General features: G+C 54.4%; 1 pseudogene; it reads left to right on the top strand.

Moving 5' to 3' along the window:
• Positions 1-93: 93 nt before the first annotated feature.
• LOC133627104 (E3 ubiquitin-protein ligase RBBP6-like) lies at positions 94-15,074 on the top strand (annotated as a pseudogene).
• Positions 15,075-16,721: the final 1,647 nt, after the last annotated feature.

Raw genomic sequence — 16,721 nt, 5'->3', positions numbered from 1 at the left:
CCCGGCAGGTGCCCCGTGCCGGTCCTGCCATCCCTGACACGGCTCTGGAGCTGAGGCCAGGGGCTCCCAGTGTGACCTGGGCGCGGGTTTGCGATGCGGACCCTGAGGAAGCTGCTGTACTACCTGGCTTATGAGGCCGAGGTGCGTGAATTCGTGCGCGAGCACGGCTGGGAAGCACTGCTCAACCCTGAGAGCCGGCACAGTGCCGTGGGGCTGCTGGCCAGGTGAGAGCCCCCTTCTCTCTGCTCCCTCCAACATTTGTCCCCTGCAAACAGGACACCCCCGCAAATGCCCTTGGTGCTGGCTGAGAGGGGCTTGTCACCAAGGGCTGGCCCAGCAGACTGGAGAAGCCTGGCAGAGGCGGGTGCCCAGGAGCAGACACCCCCCAAAGCACCAGCGTCCCCTCCCGTGGGGCCTGGGCTGAGGGCTCGGGATGGGGCGTCCGTCCCAGGGCCAGGCAGGATGCAGCGAGGGCCAGAGACAGAGCCGGGGGGACGACTGGCCCGTGGGCAGCAAAAGAGTGTCGTCAGGAGGCTTTGGGGCAGGAGGGGTGCTTTTTGCTGCTCTTGGGCACTGCCTTTCTCCTGAGAAGTCCAGCCCTCAGCTAGTCAGTCCAGGGCCTTGCCCACCTTGCTTGGGGTCATCGGTGCCCTTTTTCCCCCCACCCCCTGCCAGAGAGATGTGTGGTGCCGCGAGGGGCTCATGTTAGAAACTGATTCACTGCCTGGTGAATCTGCTGAGCAGGGAGCAGCCTTGCTGGGAGGTCCCTGCCACGGCGTTCCTGGTCGAGGTGAGCCTGGTTGCTGGGAGGAGATAGGGGGGGAGAGCAGTCAGTGGGGCAGAGGGTGAGTACTCGGTGTGTTTCAGTTCCTGGCCTGCCCTGACATGAGCCCTGTGATGAACGCGCCCTGCAGCTGGAACCGAGGTACCTGGGGAGCGAGAGCAGCGTGATGCGGTGCCTGGTGCTCAGAGCCGTCATCGCCCTCTGCCACGAACCCGCGATGGTGAGCAAGGGGCAGCCGGCCGGAGCCGTGCTGGGGGCCTGGAGCTGGGTGAGGGGAGCTGGGGGACACACAGCTGGGGCTTGGCTGTGCCTTGGGAGCTCTGGCAGCTGCTCCAGGCCTGTTGTAACGGTGCAAGCAACATTCATCCCAAGATGTAGAGAAGCTAGGTAATGCACGTGCAGAGACATACACGGGCAATATAATGCCACCAATAGTGTTGACTCAAACCCACCCTTCCTTTGCTAGCTACTTCCTTAGATGCTGCTTGCACCCCTGTGATCACCCAGGGCCCAGTTGATTGCCTTGCAGCAGCTGTTTCTGATAATTGGAAGTAGCTTGCCAGCTGCATTAACTTGTCCCTACCATCTTTATTCAAGCTGGCTGGTCCATGTCATATTTGTGCCTACAAAGCCGCTGCTGAGCTGCTGTTCCCACCACGCTAAAGAAAGAGAATATGATTTCTATTTGCTGGTGAAAGCAACACAGGGAATGGGTTTGTCTGTGTTGGGTTCCCTTGGTCAAATCCCTTCCTTCGGATTCCCTGGAGTTGGGCAGAGAGGAACCTCCTGAGGTTCAACAAGGACAAGTGCAGAGTTCTGTAGCTGGGAAGGAACAACCCCCTGCACCAGATCAGGCTGAGGACTGACCTGCTGGAGAGCAGCTCTGCAGAGAGAGACCTGACAGTGCTGGCTGGTAAGAATCTGAATATGAGCCAGCAGCATGCCCTTGTAGAGAAGAAGCCAATGGCATCCTGGGGGCATCAAGCAGAGTGTGGGCAGCAGGGCGAGGGAGGTTCTGCTCCCCCTCTACTCTGCCATGGTGAGGCCTCATCTGGAGTCTTGTGTCCAGGTCTGGGCTCCTCAGCTCCAGGGAACTTCTGCAGAGAGGCCAGTAGAGGGACCACAAAATGATCAGGGAACTGGAACATCTTCCTCATGAGGAAAGGCTGCGGGACCTGGGGCTGTTTAGTCTAGAGAAGAGGAGACTGAAGGGAGACCTTATTAACATTGACAAATATCTAAAGGGTGGGTGTCAGGAGGTCAGGCCGTCTCTTTTCTCTGTTGTGGCTAGCAACAGGACAAGGGGTAATGGGATGAAGCTGCAACACAACAAGTTCCACTGAAACAAAAGAAAAAACTCTTTTAGTGAGAGGTGAGGGAGCCCTGGCCCAGGCTGCCCAGGGAGGGTGGGGAGGCTCCTTCCTTGGAGGTCTTCAAGACCCACCTGGACATGTTCCTGTGTGCCCTGATCTAGGTGGGAGCTGCTTCTGCAGGGGCTTGGACTGGATGATCTCTAAAGGTCCCTTCCAACTCCCACCATTCTCTGATTCGATTCTATGATTCTCTCAAGTCTGGTACCTGGTTCAGGCATTAAAGGTGTCCCACCTGGGAAGCCTGCTTCCCTTTTCCTTGCAGGTGCTATTTAGAGCATACACAGTTGCTTTTTGAAAGCAAAACCATCACAATAAAACCCCAAAGAAACAGCTGGGTGATTTCCCTTCCCCAGTGCTGGCCACAGGACAAGGTGCTGGTCGGCAGCACTCTCAGGGTGCAGGGCTGGGCCCAGGACAGGCCTTTTGCAGGCACCACACTTCTGGAGGCTCCTGCTAATGCAGTTCCTGGGCACTGCTCAAGAAATGAGGGCACTTGTCCATAATTGCTAGTTTTGGTGTCCCCCCATCACTCGGTCTGGCTCCCTGCCCTCATCTTTCACCTCCTCCCTCTTGGTCTTTAGCCCATCACTGTTTTTTTCTTTCTCTGTAGGACTCCTTGTCTGTATTTTCTAACCCCTCCCTGTGTGTCCTACATCCTGTTGCTGTTTTTCCTTTCTCCTCTCCTGCTCCCTGTCCTTTGCCTTTTTCTATCACCATGTTGTGCTTCCTGGCCTTATTTTCCCTCTCTCCCCCACAGCCTGTCCCCACTTTCCTCCCCATCTCTCTTGCTCAGCTGGCTGGAACTTGTCTCTTCTCTCCAGGCCTCCATCCTGCTCCTCATCCCCTTTTAGCTCTTCCTCTGACTCTCTCAGCCCATCGCTGATCCACCCTCTTGCGCCTCCTTCTGCTGATCCACATCTCTCTGGTCCTTGCTCTCTCTGGATGCTTTGCTTTTCCTCCCCTCCCTTTCTCTGTCCTTCCCTATTCCCTTCTGTCCTAATCCCTGTCCCAATTCTCTGGCACTCCACTCTCCTGCTGCCTTTTCTGTCTCTCTGCCCCCCTGTCCCTCTCCCTGCCTGTGTCTGTGTATCGCATGTCCTCCTTTCTGCCCTTCCAATCCTCTCTCTGTCCCTCTTTCCTGCTCTTTAGTGTTCTTTTTCCTCCTGCACTCCCTGTCTCCTTAAGCTCCATCCCTTTCCTGCTCTGTCCCTCTGCCCTGCTCCTCCCCCTTATTTTCCTCCTCCTCCTCCTTTGGCTCCCCCTGGGGCTGGGCCTGTGCAGCCCTGGGGAGGCGGCCATGGGGCTGCAGGGTCAGGGGGGCCTGGCCAGGGGCTGGTGTCCCTGCAGGGTCAGACAGCAGGAAGGAGGCCCCGGGGCACGTGGGAGCTGTAGGCCGGGGGGCACTGGCTACCAGCCAGCCATGTTGGCTCCTGGGCCATGTGGGAGCTGTAGGCCTGGGCAGGGGCTGCCAGCCGTCCCGGTTCATTGCTGGGCGCTCTGGGAGCTGTCGCTGCCCCCTCAGCTGCCCACAGCCGTGTCGGTGCTGTGAGGCACAGTCTCTGCTCCAGCTGTGGCCTGGCTGAGGTGAGGGCTCAGGCAGCTGTGGGGGTGTCTCCTGCCTGCTGCCCATCCAGGGCTGGTGATGGGAGCTCCAAGCTGGAGCTGGGCCTGGCTGGGAGAGCCGCGGGGGTGACCCGAGAGCTGGGGAGGGGCAGGAGATGGAGTCAGAGGCCCCGGGCACAGGCCCCGGGTACCCCAGCTGCCAGAGCCCCCGGAGCCGCCCCAGCATTTCAGTCTGACAGCAGCAGTGTGTGGTGCTGGTCACTCTGGCAGGGCTTTCACTCCATTTCCCTTCTCCCCACAGGTGCTGGGCAGAGGTTTCGCAGGCACAGCCCAGCCGGCACCTCGCCGTCCTGGCTGTGCCGCTGCTTTGGCAGCCGCCGCAGGGTAGGAGGGGACAAAAGCTCTGCCTTGCTGGCTGCAGAGGGGCAAGTTGACAGACCCAGGTAGGGACCCTGGCTGTGACGCCAACCTGATGTTCTTCAGGAGTGAAAAACACAGTGTAGTGTTGGCTGGGGGTTGTTGTTCATGTATCTCTGGGATTGATGTGACCTTTCATAGGCAGTTGTTGGGATTTCAGCAGACATTTCCAGTTCAGCCCATGCTGACTGCTGCCCTGAGGTGCAGCTGCTGAATATGAATATGATTTCTGTTTGCTGGTGAAAGCAACACAGGGGATGTTTTTGTCTGTGTTGGGTTCCCTTGGTCAAATCCCTTCCTTTGGATGCCTTTGTTTCCCTCAGTCATGTGTGTGACTGATCCCAGCAGCCCTGTGACTCTCCTGTGTGGGGTGTGGAATCCAGCTGTGCATTTGCGGAAGGGAGATGGGGGACACATGCCCTTGTAAACACGGTCATAAGAGGCATCAGGAGTTGATTTTCAGAAGTGATCTTTACAACTTTCCTGTTGTTCCTTTTTGGATCTTTTTCTCATGATCACTGTTCACGTCCTTTCGACATGGCATTGGTAGTGCTGCGTCTCTTCCTAACCTTGGGGAATTTCAGTCAGCTCTGTTGGGAGTGTTTTGTTTGTGTTCCATTGAGCTTGTGCAGGAAACCTCAGGTGATTTTTTTTTTTTCATATTACCATCTATAATTACATTTCCAACTTCTACAACAAATTAGTAGCTTCTACTCACTGTAGCAGCCATTCTGTCTCTTTTCTATGGCTCAGGAAAGGAGAGGTGAGTTACCACAATTAAAACAGTCAGAAGTGCTTGATGTATTCGTAGGATGGACTTACTGGGATGCTTGCACAGCCTGTTTGAGTTTATCTCTGACTGGGACGTATAGTCTTGGAGAAAGGAGCATGGCTCAGAAATGTGCTTCCACCTGAACTCACTTGGATCATCGGTGCTGCAGAGCCCAGGTTGTGGTTTTTGGGTCAGTCCAGTTCCTGTGTGTGTGAGCCAACATCCAGACTTGACAAGGTAGTAGTGGTGAGGCACAGTGCAGCTGGAGCTCTTAGCCAGGCTGGTAATTCATCTGCAGAGCCAAGTCTAAACTACCAAGGTGTAATACAGAGCACTGTGTGGAGAACTACTGCAAAGGCCTTCCAAAGCCCATGACTGAGCGGCAGTCTGAAGTACTTTTGGGTTACTGTTTGTGTGTTGGCAGTCTCCAGCTGTCCTTTTGTGATTGCCTCTTCTCTCCATTTCTCTACAAAGAGAGTGTTTCTGCTGAGAGTGCCTCGGTGGTGAAGCACTCCGGGCCTGGCAAAGATCTAGCTCAATGCCGTCATGACATTCAGCTCAAAGTCAGCAGCAGCCTTGCTGTTTTCTGTCTAGTGCATCTAAATCCCCTGGCATGTCTTGTGTCAGCTTGTTGTATGAAGGTGAATTTAAAACAGGGACGCTATTTTCTTTACTTTTCCCGCTACTGGGTGTTTAGTCAGTGTGTGTAAACCATTAGAATTAAATGCAGGGCTTCAGGAGCAGGGATTTGACCCATGGTGGAAATGAGTTTCTGGAGAGCTTTTCCTAAGGATTTCAAAGACATGATTTTCCTCTCAGAGACAGAGGTGTCACAGAGGCATTACCAGCCGTTGTCCTCAAGATGCACTTGTGATCCTTGTAGTGTGGTCTGCTGTCCTCAGCAAGACACCCGCTTGCTCTTGGTTTCCCTTCTTCAGTTGGTAATGCACAAGACAGTAATCTCCTGTTCTGAGGAACCTTTCCTGTGCAACAGCAGTGCTTTAGTATCTGTGAAAGGAGCTCATAGTTCTAGTCCAGTTCAATTCTCCTCAGTACCTGTTTGTATGACAAGAACCTGTTCTATTGCAGGTCTGGTTTAGGGTGCACCCCTCTAAGTGGGATTGCAGTCCGTTACTCTTGCCACACGTGGGTGTGTGAGGCTTTTGGGTCTGTTGCAGTTTTGTTCTCTTTCTATTCTAGTGAGTCCTTTGGGGGCGGTGGGCGCGGTGGGGCTTGTTCTTGCTGGTTTTCAAGACAGCAGCCTGATGAGTTGTTCTGGTTTTTCTTTACAGGGCTCCTGAGTCACAGGACTTTGGGCTGAAAGCCTTTCAGCTGCACTGAATGTACCACGAGAGAGCAGTGTCTGTGCACAGAGAGATTTCCACAGTCACTGGACTCTGAGAACACAGCATTTTGATGTTCAGGCTTTAGAGTCTAGCTGCAAGTGCTTCATTTGAAGTTCTGATCCCTTGTGATGCTGTTCCCAGAATGAAAAGGAGCACTGGAATTCCCAGGAGTTTCATGGTGGAGGTGGATGATCCCAACACGAAGGGCGCGATGCTGACGAGCGACGGGAAATACGCCATCCCAGCCAGTAAGGCGTAAGTGGGGAGCTAATTGGACTGGCCAGAGAGTGAGCGAGAGGAACCATGTGTGTGTGTGAGAGAGAGACGGGCCAGCATCTGTCCTTGTGAGGGAGGCAGCAGTGTCAATGTATCTCAACCTTCCCATCTGTCGTCCGTTCCAAGATGAAGACAGTGCGGTCTTGCTGTTGGTGCCCCTGGAAGTTGCTTCATCTTGTAGTGTGCCAAGAACCTGCATTTCTGACCAAGAGTTCAGTGCTGTTCCTGGGAAGTCTTTCTCTTGGAAAGCTCCTTTTGCCTCTGGTTTAAGTTTCAAAGGCTTCTTGTCAACTTTCTCCACTGGCTGCTGGCTGGAGATTTCCTCTGCCTTTGATCAGATGGCACGTGTGAAACAGGCTGAAGTTGTGCTGTTACTCTGAACTGAGCAGGTGCTGCTGTGTGCTGACAAGAGTGGCTGTTTGAGAAAGGGATGGGGAGCACTTGTGGTTTTCTCTCATAGGGCTCCTTTTGCAGAAGCTGTTGCAAAGACTTCCTCCTTCTCTAAAATGTGATGACTCGGAGACTAAACTCCTCGTGAGCCTGCATTTTGCACTGACCCTCTTCCAGAGCAGAGGTGGGATTCATTCCATGCATTTCCAGCTGTCAGAAAGGGATTTTACTAGTCTGAGAGGATGACTTTTCCTTTCCCAGTCTTTAATGTTTCTCTTTCCCCACCCTCCCTACCCCCAGGGCAGCTTAGGCTCGGAAGAAGAAGGAAAAGCCTCCCTTCTTGCCACAGGAGCCATCCTCCTCCTCCTCCTCTTCAGATGTTCCTGTTCCTGAGGAGCTGTTATGTCCCCTGTGTAAAGAGTTAATGACGGACGCAGCTGTTATTCCCTGCTGTCAAAACGGTGACTGTGAGGACTGTAAGTGTTACTGCCATGTTTGTTAACTCCAAACATCACATCTGATCTTGTGAAAGCTGAAATAGATGACACAGCGACTCTGTTACCTGTTCTACTGAAAACTGAAGTACCCTCAGAACAGCAAAGGGCTCTTCTCGTGCTAAAGACAGAAACCAAAGGCAGCCAGCTCTTTTTTCCCTTGGAACGTCTCTGCTTAAATGATCTCTACAGGTGGAGTATGAGAAGAGAGCATAATGGTGCAGGTGAATTCCAGGTTGGATATGGAAGGCATTTGGGCTGCCCACAGCCCTTTTGTCTCCCACAAAACTGTAGAGCCAGCTCTGGTGACTTACTGGGGTCTGCCACAGACAGACAGGCAGGCATTTAACCCACATGCTTTTGTAATTGATTATCATTGACTTGAAGCCTAAACGTTTCCTTAGTTTGGCTCAGAGCTATTCTGATGGTTCTAATTCATCACAGGTATTAGAACAGCACTGCTGGAACCTGAGGAACATCAGTGCCCAACGTGTCATCAGACAGACATTTCTCCTGACTCTTTGGAGGCCAACAAGTCCTGCGCAAGGTAGCCCCATGGCTTGGGTGGAGAGGGTTTGTGAGGAAAGTCTGTTTGCAAACAGTTGGAAGGGAAGGAAATGTTCACTGAGGTCTCCTTAGGCAAGGCTCAATGGGCTGAGGCCCAACTGGCTTCTCCAGGCCATGATCTGTTGTTAGAGAAGCTGACAGCTCCTTACAGACAATGTGGCCAGTTCAGGTCACGCTTGTTCCACACAACTGCCTCCCTTTCTGATGGGCTGTTAACACTCAAGTGCTTTGAATGCAGCTGCTCTGGGTGACCAGTCATTCTTATCAGCCTTTAGTGGGATGTGCTCATGTATCTGTCTCTGGATTGATTTTAGGATTGACAGCCCTTACAGGGACAGCCATCATTTCCCTCTGTGGAGGCTTTTGTTCCTGACTCTCCTGAAGTTTCATGGTGCCTTTTTCTAACAGTGTTTCTGCCCCAGATTGTGAACAACTTCAGGAATGACACTGGCTGCAGTCAGCAGATTCAGCAGCAGCCTCAGCAGCAGCTGCCGCCGCCTCCACCTCCAGCCACACTCCTCAGACAAGCGAGAACACACAACCTGCAGCCTCTTCTCCAGCCAAGCATTTCCAGCCAGCAGGATCCACCCATCATGCCACCAGCTTCTGCAGCTTCTTGGCCTGCTGCTGCTTTGCCATGGTTGGGCCCTGGTGCACCATCTGTGGCAGCCGGGCTGCCAGGGAACCTGTCGCCTGCTTTGGCAGGGATTTGACAAAGGAACTGATAGATACAGAAGGGCTGAAAAGAAGCTATCCAACTGCCTGACACGTCTGTGGTGGAGAAGCAGGTTGTGTGGGGAACTCGGGAGGAGTTCCACTCCATACCTGGATCGTGAGGGATGATCCAAGGTGATTGGCAGTGATAGGGGAATCTTGTGTAGGTGAGTAGCTCCAGTGTGGCAGAGGTGACAGCTGGCTGACAGTTGTAATGGGGCAGCAGTTGCTCAGGAGCAGGTGTCTCTTGACTAAATCTTCTCTGTGAAGACACCGTTCACCTCCTGGCAGGCGTGAGGAGGAGAGAAAGTGAAAAGGTGTAGATGCTGGGTTTTCTGCATCTCCCTGTTCTGATAGCAACCATTACCCCAAAGCACTTTGGAGCATATCAGTGAGAGAAATGGTCTTCATCTCCTCTTTGGTCTGTCTCGTGTAAAAGCACAGAGAGACTTTCACCCAGACTGCAGACTGGTGGCTTTTGTGAGTATTGGTCAGTTTTTGTCTCCGGAATTACAAGATCAAGGTCGTTTTTAAGGAAATCTGAAACTGATGAAAGACCTTCAGAGGGGGAATGATGCTGAAGAACGTGTGTGGAATCATGTGAAAGTTCCTTAAAAGCTAAGAAAACCCTTCGCCGCCACCCCCATGAAGAGGCAAAGGCAGCAGCCGTGACAGTCGGCCGAGATCGAGGCCACACGGCCATCGTCGTGCAAGGTCTCGGTCTCCTGGCTGTCACCGGTCGAGGTGAAGGTCACCCCTGTAGTGGTTCTGCCTGGGCCAGGTTTTAGGTAGCTGAGGCAGGGGGGCGGGGGGGGAGGTGTTTTAAGATTATTTTGTTTCTCATTTCCTTGTTCTTATCGTTTCTTAATAAATCCAACCTTTTTCTCCACAGGTTGAGTCTGTTTTGCCCATGACGGTGATTGCCGAGCCATCTCCCTGTCCCTGTCTCAATACACAAACCCACTCGTTATATTTCTCTCTCCCCTGTCCAGGTTAGGAGGGGGAGTGATGTTAGAACTTGGCGGGCACCTGGCACTCAGTCAGGGCTAAACCTTCACCCTCAGGGAGTATGATGATCCCACCAAGCTGGGCAGGTGTGTAGATGTGCTTGAGGGCAGGAAGGCTCTTCAGAGGGCCCTGGCCAGGCTGGAGCCATGGGCCCAGGGCAATTGCGGTATGTCTGGTAATTCCCTGAGTGGAGATGCCCCTGGAGGTTACTCTCTGGAGCTGAGTGAAGGAGAACCACCTGCCGTCATTGACGTGGGTGAGTGACATCAGTCTCTATGAAATAAGTCGTCAGTGACCTGGGCAGACTGAGGCAGGACAATGGGGGAAAGTCATGAAGAAGTGCAATGAATATGCAGATCTAGTCTGGGCACACATAGAAAGTTTTGCTCTAAGCAGGGCACACACTTGGTGGAGCCATCCCCTGCATGCCCAGTGCTGCCAAAAAGAATCCCTGCTTGAAAGTCACACTGGTTATTGAGTCCTGATTGGCACTTGGAACTCACAAGCTGTATGTTTGTGTTGTCAGGAGAGTTCTGTAGTACCCTGCAGCTCCCTTCTTCTGCAAGAGCTGACAGGACCTGCCCACAGAGTCTCCGCTCTGTCCCAGCCTCCATGCTGGTGTCCCAGGGAGCCACTGTGGAGCGGATTTCTTGCACCCCAGCTGCCTCCTCCCTGCAGCCCTGCTCAGTGTTCGACTTTTCCTGTCAGTGTGAACAATGCTGTGCCTCTAGCAATAGTTCTAAACTATGGCCAGTAGTGATTCCAGAGGCCATCCCAGGGGAGGGGCAGCGCTGTGGCCGTCACCAAGGGAGAGGGAGACCTTAGGGCGCTGCTGATGTCACACAGGGGCTGTTCCAGACCCCACCCGGCGTTGTGACCTCACCTGGCCAGGGGCTGTAGAGCCTCAGAGTGGGACAGCCAGAGCCAGTTGGGCTGAGCTGCCCTCAGGAGGACTCAGCTCCATCTGTAGCTACTTGCCTTTGTGCTTTCTTCAACGACTGCTTGTTTGCTGCCCACTTGTCCTCAACTTCCATTCACTTCCAAAGGTAAGGATGAACCAAATCTGCACCTCCAGTTCGATCTCTAGGCTGAGCTCTTGCCCTTGCCTAGGCTGGCCATGACTGTGGGAAGTGTTGCTCTGTTCTAGTTTAGATTGTGGTCCAAAAAGGAGGCACTGGGAGCTACAGAGGAGGGTTTGTGCTCAAACAGGAGGGTTTGGAAGCTCGAGATGGTAGAGCAGAGCTGTGAGTTTCAGGAGCAGCTGGAAAACTGCTCCTGGAAATACCTCACAGCGTTTGTGCCACTTTTGCCTTCCTGTTTCTTTCCCTGTGTCTATTTGAACGTGCTGTCTGTGTCTCCTTGCTAGATCCTGCTGAGGCTGTGTGCAATGTCTCTGCGCTTCTGCAGCGTGATCCCATACGTCGTGCCCGGAGCGCTGGCACTGCTGGGCTGCTGGTGGCTCTATTCCTCCCGAAAAGCGCAGGCCAGAGACCGTGAGGAACCGGCCACTGCTGCTGAGGAAGCGCTGGAGGAAGGAGGCACAGAGAAGGAATCGTGGCCCCAGACGGAAGCCTGTGTCCCTCAGGGACTCTCTTCCTCATTGGAAGAGGAATGCCCAGAGACTGAGCTTCCAGAAGTGTCAACAACACCAGTTGTGCCGAGCACCCAGGAGGATGACAAAGACAGAGACGAGCAAACAGGATGTGCAGGGGAAAGCAGCGTCCCTGCTGCTGTTTCTGTCCCCGTGCAGAGCACAGAGTGTCCCGGCAGCGCTGCAGCCAGCCCCGCACAGGGCTCAGGCTCAGGCGCCGATGCAGAGCAGCGGCCGGCAGCAGCGCCGGCAGCGCCAGGAGCCGGGCAGAAGCCGAGCTATGCCCAGATAGCTGCTGCGCTGCCGCCATCTCCCCTGGCAGCGGGCAGCCATGCGCATGGCGCCGCAGGTAAGGGCTGTGCCGGGCTGCTCGGCACCTGGCTGGGCTGGGGCACTGACACAAACGGCTGCTACTCTACTTGGGGCAGCGTTTGCTCAGCACTTCTTGGACTGTCTTGCCTCTGCTGCTGGGGAAAGGGTCACTGGGTTTGAGGGGCTGCTGCTGAACTCAGGCCTCCTCCTGTTGCATTCCCAGAGGTGGGCTGGTTTCTCCCCAGGCATCAAGGGTGTGTGATGGGATTTGACCCTTCGTGACATTCTGGGGAACCTGATGGAGGAGCATCCCCATGGAATGCGTAGCAAGTGCTTAGTGTCACGTCTCTAGGAAAGGATCTCATTGCCTGGCCTGCTGTGTGGCAGCTGCACTGTGTGGGCTGTCTGAATGCTGACCTGTGCGCCTGTCTTGCAGGTGTAAATGGCTCTGACGAGGACTCGGAGGACACAGACGGTCCCGAGTGGCAGACAGTGACCCAAAAGAAGCGCGGCCAAAGGGGAAAATCCAAAGTGGTTGTCTGGGCAATAGAGGTGCCAAAGGTAAGCAGCCACTGTCCTGCTCGTGCCTCCTGCCCTGCCCTGCGGAGACACTTTCAGCTGCCATGGGGACCCAACAGGAATGAAGAAGAGGTGCAGAGATGGAAAGAAGAGGCATGTTAGAGCTACACCCAGGGCTGGTGGTTGGAGTCCTTCTCCAGCACCTTCCACCCTGATCTGTCAGGGTGATGCTCTGAAAGCCCTCAGAAGGCTTTGAGGGTTCACAGCTCCTAAGAGCAGGGGATGAATTGTGGTGCTTTCCCCTGTGCAGGAGGGTCACGCTCCCGCTGCCTGTCCAAATCCACCCTGCAAATGAGCTGCAGGAACCAGGAAGATGGGCAAAAGAAGCCCCAGGGCTCAGTGGGGTTTGATGTACATTTCTGTCCTTGACTCTTGCTTTCTTGTCTTTCATCAAGGATACAGTCTCACGCTTGATTGGCAAGCAAGGACAGTTTATTAACAGCTTGCAGAGAGAGTCTGGGGCCAAAATTTCTCTGTCAGCGGTCCCTGATATTGATGACTACAAAGTCTGTCACATCAAAGGTAAGAGGAATGCCTCTTTGTTCAGAGTCTAGAAAGTAGCTTGGGGGCTTTAATTAGACTAGAAATGGATTCAGTGGCTTGGCAAGGCCATGGCTTTTACCCAAGTGTTCTGCTCTGGGCTGTTCCAGCAGAGGGATGTGGCAAGTGGCCTGGCCTGGGCACGTGGAGCCCCTTTGTAGGGCTGGGAATGCATTTGAGCAGCTTTGGCTGCTGGAGCTGAACCAGCCCCTTTTGCAGGATCCCTTTGGGCTTGAAGCAGCAGATAGGGGATGCTTTTCAGCATCTTGTCTGGGAACGTTGTTGGAGTAATTATGGCTGAAAAGTGTCTGTCAGTGAGTCTCTATGCTTGAGGCCAAAGCCATTCCAAGTGGGGCCTGGGGCTCTGAGCTGCTCACGTTGGTTGGATATCAGGGTCTGTGTCCAATCTGTTCCAACTGAACTTGTCAGTGCAGCTCAGGAGGCTTCTGGCAGCTGGGTTGCTTCCCATGGCAGGGCTGGAGGTGTCCTCAGCCTACCTGTGCTGCTGACCTTGGGTGGGATTCTTGTCTTCCAGGCCTCTCCCATGAAGTTGAAGGAGCGCTGAGCCTGATTGGCAGCAGGTTCAAACACCTGTGTCTCGACAACATCTACCCTCTGCATCCCCCTGCACCGGTGACACGTCCTTCTGTCCCTAGGACTGCAAAGTCCCAGACGCCTCAAGCGCTTGCAGCAGAGAAAAAGAAGAGGAAATAGTAGGAAATGGTAGTAAATAGTAGTAATTGTAGTAAAAACACTACAAAATAAAGTCTAATGTTGCCAAAGAAAAACACGGGAAAAAAAGGAAACTTGACAGAAAGTGAAGTACAGAAAGTTGAGGGAAAGCCAGAGCCCCAGGCAGCTGCTGCCACCTGGACACAGGCTCTGCTGCCCAGGGCGGCCCCTAGTGCAGGGCTTTGCAGATGGCCAGGGAGCAGCCGTAGCACATGACGGGGAGAAGATAATGCTGTCCTGAAATGAAAAGGAGAGTCCTCAATGTGTGGGCAGCACATCCCAAGTAGGAGATGTCCCAATTGTCCCAGTGGGAATTGGCCATAGCTTTGGGGACAGTGGTGAAAGTATCCCCAGAAGGGCAGCCAGCCCAAATGCCAGCCCATCTGAGTGGGAACCACAAGTCGTCAGGTTCTCTGTTGGGGGCAACTGGTGAGAGCAGTGGGTGTGTGTGTAACACTGGTGTGTGTGTGTGTGTGTCGTGGTTTGGCCCAACCAGCCCAGCAGCACCACGACAGTGTCTTGCTCGATGCCCCCATCCACCTCCACCCTCGTTAGGATGCAGAGGCCCTGGCGAAATGGCAGTGCGTGGCCTCGGGCTCCATCGGTGCGGGCGGGCGCTGGGGCGGGAGAGGGACGGCGCAGCGGCGGCAGCTGCGAGCGCAGCCGGGAGCTGTCCCTGCGCTCAGGGCCCAAAGCGCCACGGGCAGCACCCAGCCCCTCCTGCCCCTGCACACAGCCTGCGCCTGAGGCCCAGCAGCCCCATGCTGAGGGTCCCACCCGCCTGCTGTGGCCACAGGAACCCTCAGGCCCTGAGCCCCGGGGCAGCCCCGACCCCAGAGGCAGGGCTGATTGCCTGGATCCCGTGGAGACATCTGGGTGCTGAGATCTTCCTGCTGTAGCCCCAGCACCGCTCAGGACTGTGGCTGGGAAGGGATGAGCGCTCCCTCCTGTTCCTGATGTGGGCAGGGAGGAAGGGCCCCTGCCTGGCCTGAGAGCCCACGGTGTCCGCTTGTCCAGCAGACCCAGGGCTCACCTGGGACAGTCTGTCAGCTTCCTTTGGTTTGATGCAGCGCTCAAGGGCATCACTAATCCCAGCCAGGGCACGGGCTGCGGCGACTAGAGCAAAGTGGCCTGCGCGGTGTCCCAGCTGCCTGCTGGCAGTAGCGACATTCGCTCCAGCCCGCCCCAAGATGGAGTAGCTGAACTGTAGGGAATGTTCAGCCTTACATTCTCCATGACTCAGACCAGAACGGCCTCATGCTGATGTTTCCCTGTGTTTCACATCACCAGTTACGACCCTACCACGGGGCTGCCCCTGATTCAGCTGTGGAGCTTGACAGGAGATGAGGTACGTGTGTGACATACCCACTGCTGCAGCTCCGTCAGCGTCCAGGATTAGGGGCTTTCTCTTGTTCATGAGGAACTTGCTGACGTTTCCTGCTGGTGTTCTGATGTGCTTTTTTCTCACCTCCCTGTAGGTGGTCTCAGTAAACAGAGTGCTGGTGGAAAGAGGATTTGCTCAGTGGCTGGACTACCAGCCGTGTCCCGGATGGCTCGGCAAGTCTCTACAGAGGCAGACACGAGCAAAAAGTCCTGCCAAGCCCAACTGCAGATGATGTTCTTCTGTATCTAGCAACCCTGTAAATATCCTCCAGAATAAAGGCAGATATTGTCTAAAAACACCCCTGGAAGCCAAGGGAACGTTAGAGAAGCTTTTCCACCCCAAAGTGTCCTGTGTGAAGTTGTGGTTGCCATTGTGTCAGTTGCAGATACAGCAGAGGAGAAGTCTGCCCCCCACTATGATGTATTGATGGCCTCTTTAAAACACACTGTTGAGAATGCTGTTCAGCGGGAATTAAGGCTACTGAATGCACCAGCCTAACTGGCCTTGCTGTTGGTAAAGCAGATGGAGCTGTGGAGGTGGTAGTCACGGGCCACAGTGCTGATGATGAGGCCGTTGGCCAGGAGAGCAGCCAGGGTGATGCCCAAGGAGATGCCCAGGGAGATGCTCAGCAAGAGCCCAAAGTGCAGAGCTGCAGCTGCCGTCTGTCTGCAAAGGGCAGGAGGAGGAAGCGGGTGATGGAGCTGCTGTTGGACATCTGCTGCCTCTGGGCATGGGGCACTTCTGGGGTTCTGGGCTTTGTCCAGCTCCTTCCCGTCACCACAACAGGGAGTGTTCTTGGATGTCAGAAGCCCTCAGCATTTCTGCTGCCTTCAGGGAGCACAGAGCGAGGGCTGCGAGGCCAGAGGATGGGCTGTGGGTGAGAGCAGAGCCAGGGCAGCCGGGCTGTGCCCCTGCCTGGTGCCCAGCGCCCTGTTCCTGCCCCTTTCTGCCCGTCCCCTGTGAGCCTGCACAGCCCCAGCCCCTGCTGAGAGCAGAGGGATCCCCCTCACACCACTCCGTGTCTCGCCCTTGCTCAAGCTCTCAGCCCCCACGGCCAGCCAAGGGCACTGACGGCTCATTTCCCCCACCCAGCAGCACTGTCTGTGCCTCAGTGTGTCTGTGCTCTCTGTGGGGCACTGAGACAACACACAGCTCCCAGGCAGAGAACAGACACGACATGGACAGAGCTGCTTGTGCCTGACCCAGAGGCTCCCTCAGGCCGCAGCCCCCTGTGAGGCCAAACCCCACAGGCCCAGCTGGTTGCCAGGCTCCGGCTGCCTCATTTTTTGAGGGGAAAAAACTGTTTTGGGGTAAGAATCACTTCTTTGAGGCAAACTAAGTTGATCTGAGAGGGATAAAATCCCTTTGAGGAGGGAAAAGCGCCTTTCTGAGAGGGAAAACCGCTTTTTGCGTGAAAATCGCTGCTTTGAGGAAAACTGAGTTGATCCAAGGCTTTGTGTGAGGGAAAAAGCCACTTTGTGAGGGGGACAGTCACGTTTTCAGGGGGAAAAGTGCTTTTTTGGGGGGAAAAATCACTGCTTTGAGGTAAATTAAGTTCATCTGAGGGGGGGAGAAATCCCTTTGAGGCAGGAAAAGCACCTTTCCGAGGGGAAAAATGTCTTTTTGGGGTGAAAATCACTGCTTTGAGGCAAATTAAGTTGATCTGAGGGGAGAAAAGTCCCTTTAAGGTGGGAAAAGCGCCTGAGGGGAAAAACTGCTTTTTTGGGGTGAAAATCGCTGCTTTGTGGCAAATGAAGTTGATCCCAGGCTTTCTATGAAGGAAAAAGACACTTTACGTAAGGGAAAGTCCCATTTTGAGGGGAAAAAGCTCTGTTTAAGGGTAAAAATCATTGCTTTGAGGCAAATTAAGTTCATCTGA

This window comes from Colius striatus, chromosome 17, assembly GCF_028858725.1.
Source record: "Colius striatus isolate bColStr4 chromosome 17, bColStr4.1.hap1, whole genome shotgun sequence".
Taxonomy (NCBI): Eukaryota; Metazoa; Chordata; class Aves; order Coliiformes; family Coliidae; genus Colius; species Colius striatus.
Note: the sequence above shows the minus strand (reverse complement) of the source record. Positions and strands in the feature narration are given on the sequence as shown.